The sequence below is a fragment of the Lathyrus oleraceus genome, chromosome 3 (genome assembly GCF_024323335.1).
Source record: "Lathyrus oleraceus cultivar Zhongwan6 chromosome 3, CAAS_Psat_ZW6_1.0, whole genome shotgun sequence".
Classification (NCBI taxonomy): Eukaryota; Viridiplantae; Streptophyta; class Magnoliopsida; order Fabales; family Fabaceae; genus Lathyrus; species Lathyrus oleraceus.
Window position 1 is genome coordinate 13,962,230 of NC_066581.1, and position 11,330 is coordinate 13,973,559.

Here is an 11,330-nt window from a genome sequence, read left to right on the forward strand (position 1 = left end):
GGAGTCGGTTACGCAAGGGGAAGGTATTAGCACCCCTCACGTCCGCCGTACTCGACGGGATCCACGCTCAAAAGATAGCTCAAAGAATAGGAAAAGGGTTGCTAATAAACTGCTCAAAGAAAACTGCACAAACTGGAATGATAAACAGGTGGGGGAAAGAAAAAAACGGAGGAAGTGGACTCGGCAGGATGTCGCATCCTGGGCCTACGTAGTTTGTCAAAACAAACATCAGAGTCAACATAGTTCGGGGAAAGGGGACATGCTCGCTAGGACATCGCATCCTATGCCTACGTATATTCTCTATCCAGAGAAGAATCAGAGCACTCGTAGCTCGGCTAACGCATGCCGAAACAAGACACCAAAAAGAGACGCTGAGACGTCAAAAGAAACACTCAAAAGGAAACAGAATGCCAATACATGGACTTACACCCGACTCCTGACAATAACCAAACAAAAGGAAACAGAATGCCAATACATGGACTTACATCTGACTCCTAACACCAACAAAACAAAAGGAAACAGAATGCCAATACATGGACTTACACCCGACTCCCAACAATATCCAAACAAAAGGAAACAGAATGCCAATACATGGACTTATATCTGACTCCTAACAACAATAAATGCTAACCAGCGAACACCAAAGAAAAAGGTTGTCAGCATGAACCCCAACAAAGGAACCAAATATCCAAAGATGAACCCCAAAGATGAACCCCAAGTGACTAATCACCATAAACGAAACCCCAAAGGTGAACCCCAAGTGAACCCCAAAATGAACCCCAAGTAATAACAACCAACACAAATGAACCCCGAAGATGAACCCCAAGTGAACCCCAAATGAGTGACAACCGTCACAAATGAACCCCCAAAGATGATAACCATCATCACAAATGAACCCCACAGAATGACAACCGTCATAAATGAACCCCAAAGATGATCCCCAAATGAGTGACAACCGTCACAAATGAACCCCAAAGAGTAACCCTAATATGGACCCCAAGATGATAACCATCATCACAAGTGAACCTCGAATATGAACCCTAAGATGATAACCATCATCACAAATAAACCCCAATATGAGTGACAACCGTCATAAACGAACCCCAAAGGTGAACCCCAATATGAACCCCAATGATATCAGAAGAAATCCCCAAGGTATGAACATACCACACACGTGCGCTGAACAAATGGGTACTCACACCAAAACAAAACAAACAAAAGGTTGACACACAAAGACTTAAAGAAACGGGTGAACACACACAAAAAAACAAAAGGGTGAACAAACACACGAAGACAACACAGCAAAAAAGAAAAAGGGTGCCCGGAGAGATTGCTCGCAACCTCCTGCCTACGTATCTCATCTGGTATGAGAATCAGGGCGACGTAGTTCCCCTTAACAGGGGTAAAACACTCTCCTAACCAGAGACCAGGGAGACAACAAACTAATAGGGAGACTGATACTCGAGCCTAATAGTTGTCATGCAATCAAATATCCCTAAGTCGAGGTCTCTAACATGCATTCAACTTCCTCAGAAATCAAACATACAACTCCTACAGAAATGGAGATGAGAAGAGGAAAGCAGATAAACACACCAGTACAAGTGAACAAGCATCACACACTATATCCATACAAGAGGCCCAAACAATGGGTGGGCTTTAGTCAAGAGGGGTCATATCAACCTCGACAAACAAGCCAAACTGTAATGGTAATCAACTGGGTTCTTAACCACTAACATTGAACGTCAGGGTGAGCAGATCAAAATGGTAATGAGGATGAGACCTCATGCTCTTAACCCTGGCCAGGGTGAGCTCATGACAAAGAAAGCATGGGGATCCAGAAAGAGGGATCCTATTCCACTTGACAGACACTGGACAAAGATCCTGGGTACATGTTCAAAAGCATCAGCATGTAGTGCGAGCATAAAGAACGACTCACTGAATAACGGGGGATTGACTGCTAATCCCTTTTATCCGTCAATTGCCTCTTCACTTGGAGGTCTTATCAAATATCACATGCCTCTTCTTGGAGGTCTTTGGGCATAATTTTAAACAAACACAAACAGAGCCTCTGAAGGAGGACTTGCCAGCAAAATGCCTGCCAAAAAGGTGACAGGACTTCCAGACTACATGGAGTAAGGAGCTAACTACCTGAGTGGTGTGTCAACCACCACTACGCCAAATAAGGGAAAAGATGGCGCTTTTTTTGGCCTATAACAGCGCTTTAAAGCGCCCTCTAATCTGGCGCTGGCATAGGTAAAGACAGCGCTTTTTTTCCTGGTGAAAGCGCTCTCTAAAGTGGCTCTTTAAGCCCTTTAAGGGCCACTTTAGAGGGCGCTTTTTAAAGAAAGCGCCCTCTAAAGTGGAAACATTTAAGGGTTTAGAGGGCGCTTTTACTGGAAAGCGCCCTCTAAAGTGGAAATTTTTAAGGGTTTAGAGGGCGCTTTTACTAGAAAGCGCCCTCTAAAGTGGAAACTTTTAAGGGTTTAGAGGGCGCTTTTACTGGAAAGCGCCCTCTAAAGTGGAAATTTAAAGGGTTTAGAGGGCGCTTATTTTGGGAAGCGCCCTCTAAAGTGGGTGGTTATTTAATTATTTTTTTTTTAAAAAGCGCTATATTTTTTTATTTATTTTAGACAACCTGTATATTGAAGCAGTACACCCAAAACTGTATAATTTGAAGCCCTTTTTCACACATTGCATTCAACAAGCCTTATATACAACAATCCATACATATACAACAATCCACTGATATATAATCGTTTAACTTCTAAAGATTCTAAATATACAACCAATTCATAACTTAAAAAGAAATAAAACTAAGTAGCAAAAGCATCTCTGAGATGTATGTTTTTTTGCTAGCAGCAGTCTTCTTAGCAACAACCTCTTTTTGTTCAATATCAATAGCATGAACCTAAAATATCATAAAATTAGTTAGGTGAAGTATAAGATCAAGAATTAACATTTTCTATGCATAAATATCATATAATTGTGTTTATACCTTTTTTTTTATGCAACTGACTCGATTTGCTGCGTAATCCCCTTATATTTTTGGTCCCTTATCTTTTGAAGATAGAATTGATATTTGTTTAGATGGACATGTTCCATTGTCGTAGAGGGATACTTTCAAATATCCAGCATCATCATCTACGCGAATGAGGCTTGACGACAATGGAACATCTCCATCTAAACAAATATCAATTGATACTTTCAAGTATCCCTTTCCCCTTGCACGAATGATTGACTTCATAATAGCCATTTTACCTGTAATAAAGAAAACAATTAAAATCAGATGACAAATATAAAAACAATTAAAATCATAAAAGTCATTTTACCTGTAATAAAGAAAACAATTAAAATCATTTGACCTGTACCTTTTTCACTAAGTTCTCTTTCTTTTCTTGGTTGGAATATGTTCTACATGTCTCTTAACAACACGGACGGTTGGATTGATCCAAATACCCTCATTATGATCATTTCTAATATATGAATCATTTGATATAATATTCTCATCTTGATCATTTCTGGTAAACGATTCAATCTCAACATCAATATCACCTTGATCTCCAGTGTTTTCATCAATTACTTTGTTGGAAAAAAGAACTATAGACCATTTCGTACTTTTCGGATCATTGACATAAAACACTTGTCTAGCTTGAGAGGCTAGAATAAAAGACTCATCTTTGTATCCCACCCTATTAAGATCCACTTGCAAAAATCCTGACTTATCCATTCGAATGTCGTTATTATTTTCAACCCACTTGCAACCAAATATAGGAATCTGAAACTTCTCATAATCAAACACCCAAATGCGCTCGATAACACCAAAATACGACAGATTTGCAAATTTGGGGTTTAAGTCCTTCACACTTGATATGTGCATTGCTTCAGCTACCACGGTGACACCACTATTCTGCATAGTACTTTTATCATCTTGTTCTTTGGTATAAAATGTGTATCCATTAATCGCGTATGCGCTATAAGAAAAAACATGGAAACTTGGACCATATGCTAAGCATCTCAACCTTTCTGTTATTGAAGCGGGATCTGAATAATACTTTGAATAAATATGATCCTTAAACCAAGATATAAAACATCGATTGTGCTCTCGTACTATCCAATTTTCATTTCTATTGGGATTTAAACCTCGGAGAACATCCTTGTGAATTTCAACATACGGCTCAACCTCATTCTCATTGTGCAGAACATACAAATGCACTTGATCCCGTTCGACCCTTGATACTGCCACGATTTTATTTCCAATTAGATTTTTTCCTTCTTTCTTTTTGACAAGCTGAGACTTGGGGAGTCCGATTGACTGAACATTAGACAAATATTCAGTACAAAACTCAATCGCTTCTTCAACAATGTATCTTTCAACCATACAACCTTCTGGTCGACTTCGGTTCTTCACGTACCCTTTTAATATTTTCATATAACGTTCAACAGGGTACATCCATCTCATATAAGCTGGTCCACACAATTGTGTCTCTTTCACAAGATGAACAACTAGATGTACCATTATGTCAAAAAATGATGGAGGAAAAAACATTTCAAGCTCACACAAAGCAATAACGATTTCTTTTTGCAACATTGGTAAGATCGCAGGATTGATCACCTTACTGCAAATTGACTTGAAGAAAGAACACAACTTAGTTATAGAGCTTCTTACTTTTTCTGGAAGAATAGAACGTATACCTATTGGGAGAAAATGTTCCATTATAACATGGCAATCATGGGTCTTTAAACTCTTTAACTTGAGGTCTTTCATAGACACAAGTCTTCTAATATCTGAAGAGTACCCTTCTGGAACTTTAACTTCACTTAGAAACTTACACAATGTTTTTTATTCCTTTCTAGATAGAGTATAAGCAGCAGGCGGTAGATATGTTCGTTTTCCTTTCTTCAAGGGTCCTAATTCAGTTCTTATTCCCATCGCTATCAAGTCCTTTCTTGCCTTAAGGCCATCCTTAGACTTTCCTTGTATATTGAGTAACGTGCCAATAACACTTTCAAATACATTTTTTTTCAATATGCATAACATCAAGAAAATGTCTCACATACAAGGACTTCCAATACGGCAATTCAAAAAAAACTGACCTCCTCTTCCACCCACTTTTGACAAGTGTCTGGGCAAAAGGCTTGCCAAACTGAGTATCCAAATCTTTCACCTTTTCAAAAATTTGATCACCCGTCAATATAGGTGGAGCTCTGCCTTGTTCTGTCTCTCCATTGAACGCCTTTCTCCATCCACGGTAGTGATGATTTGAATTTAAGAATCTCCGATGACCGAGAAAGACATTCTTCTGACCAAACTCCAAGCGCTTCCAATCTGTTTTATCTTCACAAATAGGACACGCACATTGACCTTTTATGCTATACCCTGATAGATTTTCGTATGCTGGGAAATCATTAATTGTGCCAAACAACATCGCCCTCAAGTTGAAACTTTCTTTCCTATATCCATCATAAACCTCCACACCGGTCTCCCACAAAATCTTTAAATCTTCGATTAAGGGCTTCAAGTACACGTCTATGCCATTCCCTAGTTGTTTAGGTCCAGAAATCAACATAGCCAACATCATGTACTTACGCTTCATACATAGCCATGGAGGTAGGTTATAAATCATAATAATCACAGGCCATGTACTGTGTGAGATACTCTGGATACCGTGTGGGTTCATTCCATCAGTAGATAATGCCAAGCGAAGGTTTCTTGATTCTTCTCCAAATTCAGGATAATCATTATCAATTTTCAACCACTACGCCAAAAATGACTTTTAACAGCGCATCTTAGACAGCGCTTTTAAAAGAAAGCGCTATCTAAGGTTAAAATTAAAATAAAACACGGAAAATGTTCCAAAAAAATAATGAAAGCGTTGTCTAAGGGGGGTCTTAGACAGCGCTTTCTAAAAGCGCTGTCTAAGACCCCCCCCCCCCCTTAGACAGCGCTTTTAGAAAGCGCTTTTAAATATAGACCTTAGTCAGCGCTTTTGATAAAGCGCTGTCTAAAGTCTTTAAATTAAAAAAAAAATTAAAACCAAAAGCGCTGTCTAAGGGGGGGTTTAGAAAGCGCTTTTGGACTCGTCCTCAATCGGTCCACTACGCTTCTGGGAAATTTCTTTCCATCTTTGTACCTTTCAACACGTCATGCTTCCTTCAACTACCGGTAAAAACCATTCTCTTCTCTTTAAACTAACTCTTCCTCATTTTCGTTTTCTAGTTCCGTATCGTAATCTCAACTTTTTCTTCCACTAATCTTTTTAACTCATTCAATTCGAATAAACTGATTCTATTTCATTTCTTTCTTTTCTGTTCAAAGCTTGAATTAGGTTTCCGATCGTCCCCGATTTGGTTCTGCTTCTCGTTTCGTGATCCATCGACGACTGTGGTTTAGGTTTAGGGTATAGATTTCACCATGTCAGATTCCGATTCTTCCTCTTATGGCGGCGAATACAAAAACCTCAAACAAATTAGTCGCGAGAGTAAGTTCCTTTTCCTTTTGTTGGTATGATTGTTGAACTTGTTCCGTTTATTTCTTCTCTTAATTTTTTTGTTGCTTCCGGTTGTAAGCGAATGCTATTCAGTGTATGCTCATGGTTTGATTTTGAGGTCGGCATTATTAACTTCACTTTGCTCTTCACACATTGGTTCTGATTTTAGTGAACACTAGTATAATTTGTGTTTTGGCGCTTGTAATTTTTGTTTGGTTTCTGAGTTTTATTAGTTAAACTAGAAGATATGTGAAAATTCAGTCATGCTAGTGTCTCAAAATGCGAGCTGTGCCGACAGCAGTTTGCAAGATTTTAAGTTATGCCGATTAGAATCTTCTAACATAGTCCAGGATCCAAGATTTAGTGTCTTCCCTTTTCTAGTTCAGGATAATTTCTTCTTCTTCTCTGTTTCACTAATGAATATTCTCTTCACCAATTCTGCAAGTAATATTTGGTTAATTCTAGTTGTGGATACGATGTTCTGCCATATTGAATGGAGAAGTTATCTGAGGATATATTGCAATGGACATGTTTCAGAAATAGACAATGTGTTAGAGTAATGTATCTTGTTATAACACTTCTTTGATGATGTTAAATATAGGAACCATCTGCAGATGGTATGTTTCAGGAGTTTTCCATCTCTTTGAAACTCCAAATTTTTTGACACCTTATTGGCTGTATGTTCTGAATTCCTTTTGCTTGTCTCCGTTATTGCCCATATTCCTCTCTGTAATTAGAATTTGGACTAAAGACTTCTTTGTGATGCACACCTAGAAGCAAAGTTCTGGTTCCCAACAGTATTGCCCACTTTCTTTATTCCTGCTAGTCTACTTTGAAAGTCCTTGCTCCCCATGTAAATTTTTTCATTTAAACTTCACAACTAAGTATGTTCAATTGAATCAACAACAACAGCAACAACCAAGTCTTATCCCACTAAAGTGGGGTCGCCTACATGGATCAAATTACGCCATAATGTTCTATCAATGACCATGTTTCTATTTGATCAATGTCATAGAGATTCAACAAAGCTTTACGCTAACTGTCGACTGCCTATCTCAACACTCTTCTTTTATCCGGACTTGAGACCGCTATGCATAACAAAGCTAACATAGACAAGATTATTATTAAACATGACAAGAAGACGGCCACACAATGGATTAGAGAAACTCATGAAAAGAAAGAAACTTGATGCCGTGATAACACCTTTTTCATCCTTTAGTAGTATACTCGCTATTGGAGGTTATCCTGGAGTGATTGTTCCAGCAGGATATGCACCACAATGCCTTTTACATTTGTACATTTGTCTCTTTTATTCTTTGACAATTTCTACATTTGTCTCCCACAAAAAAAGAAGGAAAATTACAATATTAATGAAATGACTGCACCTAATCTAATACAGCACTGTTTGCTCTTTTCAATAGCAGATAAACTAGATCAAACATGTTTTGAATAGGTGTAGTGGATACTTCCCTCACAAATCACAAGGATTGATTCTTTATGCATTTTGTTTTTCTTACTTTTGAAATTTTAACACTAAATTGCTTAAATTATGACCAATTGCATTCTGCTCTTATAATCTCATATAACTTTATATTCTGAAATCTTCTCCAGGATTATTACATGAAATGCTCAGGTCAGCGAAAACAGGGGATTCAAAATCTACATGGAAGGTATAGGATGTCATTAGTTGAATGAATTATGCCTCATTTATTTGAACTTCACCAGTATACATGTGGGAGGGAGGGTGAATCCTATTTAAAAAATCATTAAAGGCATTGATAGAATATATTAAATATCAAATAATATCATTGATATTATATAAGAGGTTCATAGTTTATCCTATCTCCTAGTATCCGTTTATAATCTTAGAGTATCTTAGACTATCTCCTAAGTTTAGTTTTTATATTACTTAATTATTACCATGATTTGTTTCCTATGATTTATTTAGGATTAGGAGTCTTGTGTTCATATAAATAGATGGTAGTGTTTAGTCTTTTGTATCCCTATAAATAGGGGTTAGTGGTCTTTTGTATCAAGTCATTATTAAGTTAGTATCAAATCATTATCAAGAATATTACACCATTATCATATTCAAAGTCCTTACTATTTCTCTTCTCCTTCTTTATCTTAAAGTCATAACTTCAAGAGCATGATACTTCTATTATTTACCATCTTGTCTTTGTTCATGGGTTGCTTGCATGCAGGTACTAATAATGGACAAACTTACTGTTAAGATAATGTCACACTCTTGCAAGATGGCGGATATCACTGATGAAGGCGTTTCATGTAAGAATCACACGATTGATTTTTTAGTAGTCTTTTTTCTTTTATCACAGGCAGTAAAACACTACCCATTATTTTTCTTTGATTTGAGTTTTATGCCATGCCTGTTCATTTCTTTTCATGTATTCAAATGTAAAGGACCCAATATATACTCCAAAAATTTTACTGTCTAAACAACAAAAAAAAAACCAAGCCTTATCTCACCAAGTGGGATCGGCTATATGGATCAACTTCCGCATAATGTTCTATCCAGGACCATGTTTTTATCAGAATTGTTAATCTCGAGATCTTTTTTAATAACTTCTCTTATAGTTTTTCTAGGTCTTCCTTTAGATCTAGTCGATTGACTCCTCTCTATTTGATCTACTCTTCTTACCACAGAATCTACAGGTCTTCTCTCTACATGCTCAAACCACGTAAATCTATTTTCTACTATCTTTTTTATTATAGGTGCTACTCCAACACTCTCTAATATTGTCATTTCTAATCTTATCATTGTCTAAAGTTATTCGTTTGTTGCATGGCCGACAAACCTCATATGCGTAGGATATGAGGTATGCTTAAAACTTATGTTAACTTTAATGTGTATATTCAAAGTTTAAAATTTATGCTTAAAATTTTACTTACATATTTTCCTTGGTTATGTTAAATAGACTCCCACAAAATCCAAATCAAAAGATAATGCGATTCCACGGCATACCGAGTCCACGGTTTCAAGAAAAGAGGTAATATACAATTATATGACATATATTCATGGAAGTTGTTACATTCTTAATTTGATCTAACTATTTATATGACATGTAGCTTCAAGAAAATGAGGTTAGCAATGCCTCCGCACAACAAAAAAAGGAGGTTAGCAACGCCTCCGCACGGGTAAAAAGTTCTGGTGCTAAGAAGACCGTAGCTAGGAAAAAACCTACCACCAAGTATAGGTCGTGCCTCAGGACATTTCTAGAGATGACCGATATACCGACCGGAGGTGTTCGGACTGTACATATGGAGGTAGGGATTTTCGGCTTTGATTACAACCAAATGATTGGTAATGAAGACTTCATGCAAGTTTTTAGTCATGAAGAAATCGGCGTCACCGTTGTCAATACATATATTAGGTAAATCCGGTCTACTTTGTTTTATTAATCATGATAGAGCTCAATGTTTGTTCATAAATTTGTGTAATTAATGTGTACATTTGTAGTATATGTAATGACTTGTAAATGTGTACATAAATTTGTATATATTTTGATACATTTAAGGCAAAATTGGTTTGAATTGGTATATATATATATTTGTTAGCCAAAAATTGGTAGAAAAAAGGCCAAAATGGCATATATAAAATGTGATAATTGTCTGTCAAAATCTGGTTGAAAACAGGTAGAAATTCTGGTTTATAAACCTGGAAAAAATGTGGTTTAAAACAAAAGCTTCAAAAATTTTCGTATACCTTAGACAGCGCTTTTGTAAAAAGCGCTGTCTAAGGGGGGGATTAGAAAGCGCTTTAGGCAAAAGCGCTGTCTAAGGGGGGGGCTTAGACAGCGCTTTTTGAAAAAAGCGCTGTCTAAGGTATACCTAAAAAAATTAAAATAGGAGGGTCTTAGAAAGCGCTTTTGGCCAAAGCGCTGTCTAAGGGGGTGGGGCTTAGACAGCGCTTTTCAAAACCGCTGTCTAAGGTATACCTAAAAAATTTAAAATAAGAGGGTCTTATAAAGCGCTTTTGGCCAAAGCGCTGTCTAAGGGGGGGCTTAGACAGCGCTTTTAAGATTTCAAAAAGCGCTGTCTAAACCTTTAGCAGCGGAGGTTTAGACAGCGCTTTAAAGCGTTGTCTAAGGCTAAAAAAAGCGTTGTCTAAGGTCTTGTTTGTTGTAGTGAACCACTGTGGTGAATCTGCCGGATGTCGATACTTTCCATCTATAATTCTTTCATTTGTATGCCAGGTCAAGTGTCTTGAATCGGTTTCACTACGAAACATGCGTCCAAATCTCGGAATAACAGGAAAATACCACAAGACTTTTGCTGGAGACAACTTGTTCTTATATCGCGAGACACCGCATTTAGGACACTCATTTAACGATGCATACTCATTTCGAAACAAAACGCAATCGTTTGGACATGCATGTATCTTATCATAGCTCATGCCAATAGAGCACAACATCTTTTTGGTCTCATATGTTTGATTGGGAAGAACATTATCCTTAGGAAGCATATCTTTCAAAAGGGCTAATAACTCTGTGAAACTTTTATCCGACCATCCATTGCCCGCCTTTAAGTTGTATAACTTTAATACCGCAGACAATCTTGTGAATTTAGTGCAACCATCATACAAAGGTTTCTCTGCATCACTTACCAACCTCTCAAACATTTCGGGACAATCCTTAAGATCTCCTTCAAGTGCTTCTGCAATCTCTTCAACTCGATCACAATCGTATGTATCTGCGCCACTATAGTTTGAGGCATAGGTCGTACTATCCCCCGGTTCAACATTCTCGTTACTTTTCTCACCATGCAAATTCCAACATGTATAACTTCGATCAATTCCATGCCTCATTAGATGCGATGTCAACT

General features: G+C 37.4%; 1 long non-coding RNA gene across 1 annotated transcript; it reads left to right on the forward strand.

Moving 5' to 3' along the window:
* The first annotated feature begins 6,077 nt into the window (after window positions 1-6,077).
* On the forward strand, window positions 6,078-8,775 carry LOC127128869 (uncharacterized). Its single transcript, XR_007806064.1, has 4 exons — window positions 6,078-6,163; window positions 6,317-6,479; window positions 8,100-8,158; window positions 8,693-8,775. It is a non-coding gene; the product is annotated as an uncharacterized LOC127128869 (long non-coding RNA).
* The last annotated feature ends 2,555 nt before the right edge of the window (window positions 8,776-11,330 follow it).